The sequence below is a fragment of the Raphanus sativus genome, unplaced genomic scaffold (assembly GCF_000801105.2).
Source record: "Raphanus sativus cultivar WK10039 unplaced genomic scaffold, ASM80110v3 Scaffold3267, whole genome shotgun sequence".
In the NCBI taxonomy this organism is placed as follows: Eukaryota; Viridiplantae; Streptophyta; class Magnoliopsida; order Brassicales; family Brassicaceae; genus Raphanus; species Raphanus sativus.
In genome coordinates this window covers 9,329-11,665 of record NW_026618573.1, presented here as the reverse complement: position 1 = coordinate 11,665, position 2,337 = coordinate 9,329, and the positions used below count along the sequence as shown (strand labels likewise).

At 30.6% G+C, this 2,337-nt stretch overlaps 1 long non-coding RNA gene across 1 annotated transcript; it reads right to left on the bottom strand.

Moving 5' to 3' along the window:
* On the bottom strand, nucleotides 1-1,750 carry LOC130506464 (uncharacterized). Its single transcript, XR_008942032.1, has 3 exons — nucleotides 1,419-1,750; nucleotides 1,016-1,295; nucleotides 1-40 (listed from the first exon to the last, which is right to left on the bottom strand). It is a non-coding gene; the product is annotated as an uncharacterized LOC130506464 (long non-coding RNA).
* Nucleotides 1,751-2,337: the final 587 nt, after the last annotated feature.

Here is a 2,337-nt window from a genome sequence, read left to right as displayed (position 1 = left end):
TCAAACCTCCCAAAGTTCTCCATGAAAACATTAAATACATCTGTAATAAACAATTTCATTAAGATATACTAACTCTAACTCTAGTGATTCAATTGAGAATTTTAGTTGATTTTATTTAAAATGATAAATTCACTGTTATTTTAATCATGAATTTTAAGAATTCATTTAAAATCCACCATTATTCAATTTGACATTTCATAAAATACTCTAAAATCTTTGTTATTGAAAATATTGTAAGTTGTAGAGTTTTAAGTTTTCAAGTGATCTTTGAGTGTTTAGGTGGAGCTTTTTAGTTTAAAAAAATAAAACTTAAATCTCATGATTTTAGGTGATATTCTAAAGTGGTTTAATAAAAATTTTTTTAAACTCTTCCAACTAATTGAAATCATCTACAACTTCAATAAAAATAAAATCACGTCAAGTTTTAGATTGAAAAATACTTTTGTTGACGAAACAAGGATTTACACATTATATATAGTATTTCTTTGTCCCTGATCTTACCGGAAATATAGATTAACGCGCGCACGCACACACACATATATGTATGGACGTGCAACTGGATAAAAGTATTTTGCAATGGAATGATGTAAAATAGTTTGATTCCATTGATCTCACAGATTTTTTTTTTACCATTTGCTATGAATGACATGAAATGTTCAGTTCACTAACTCCAAAATAGATATATAAAAAATACAAATAAAACTATTCCATAATAAATTTGTTCATGAGTGAATGAAATGAATTTCATTCTATTTTTATTGTATTTTCATTCCTATTATTCTATTTATTTTTGTTCCATTAGTTTCATATTAATTACCAGTTACGGCCTATATATATATATATATATATATAATATATATATATATATATATATATATATATATATATATTTACGAATGGTAATTAAAACCCATATATTATTGAATTTTAAACTTTACATCAATTTTTTTTCTAAATTGATAAAATAACCTTGAAACCTCTATAAAAACGAAAGGAATGGAAACGAAATATTTACCTTCTGAAACATTGAAACCATGTTGTCTGAGTAGTCGGAATTCCAGAGCTGTGGCATATAGATCTTTTTCCATTGTATACTCAGGTGAAGTTTCTTCTATCTTTTTGATAAGAAATTGTTTAATATATTGTCAATTTCCCGTTCAAAATGGTAAGAAACTCCTAGTTTTTTGTAAATCGTCAATGAGCTTCAATTGCTCGGTGTGAGTTGTACTCTCATCATTGAGCATCTTTCTCACATTTTCTTTCAATAAATCTCTCTCGCGCACACTTTTATGATTCTGAAACCAGTGGACATTGTACATGAACATAGTTATGAACATTTTTAATTAAAAAAAAACATAGTTATGAACATATTCGACAGCTTTCTAGATCTTTATTATATATAGGGAATACTTATGTACCGTATATTTATTCTCGACCGAGAGGAGATTGTGATGGTCCCAAAGAGAAGGCTGATACTTTGCGGAACGACGAGGAACAACTGGAGACTCATCACTCGGTGTCGTTTTAGCTAGTATGGTGCATGTGAATGACTGAGGACGTTGGATAGTCTTCACAATGACATTACTATGTATAAGAGGTGAACACATCTGCAGTAGACTAGCCATAGAAGAAAGTAGTACTTTAGGTATCTGATGGTAGTTACCTTTATATTAGCTTGTGTATATAAACGTATATATACGGTATATTTTGTGTCCACGCATTTGCGTAGGATCACGTGTCTTTAAGTACTTATTTATAATATAGTGCCTTGTTGTGATTCGAAAACATGAATTTCATTTATATACAATAAGTTTTGTGAAGGGAGTGTCAGGAGGGGCCACAAATAAGAAAATATAAGAGAAATACCTTAAAAAAATTGTTTCGCTTCTTTGAAATTGAAGTGTGTGTATATATATCGCAATTCAGTAGGCGTCAAACAGTTATGATGTCAGACGTGGGGTTCCCGCCAGAAAGTGGTCTACAAAAGATTCTCCTTGAGATTACACAAATTGTCATCAACAATTCAAAGAGGATGCTGGACGAGTTAAAAGGGTACACTCGATCGAGGCTATACGGAAGACATCATTATGCTAGCAAGCAAGATCCGCTCTCTCTATAACCTTTTTAGGAGCTAGCCAGCCGTGTTAAACGGTTTAACTTAAACCTAACCAACATGTAGCCCTTGCAAAAGGCTGACAAGAAGACAATGAATCCACCAAATAACTCGTAATAATATGCTAAACATTTCTTAGAAGAGATCGAATTTATAAACTTCAAAGACCAAGTTATGGACGTTTAAAAAAAAAAAAGTTATGGACGTTTGATGGATTATTCAAC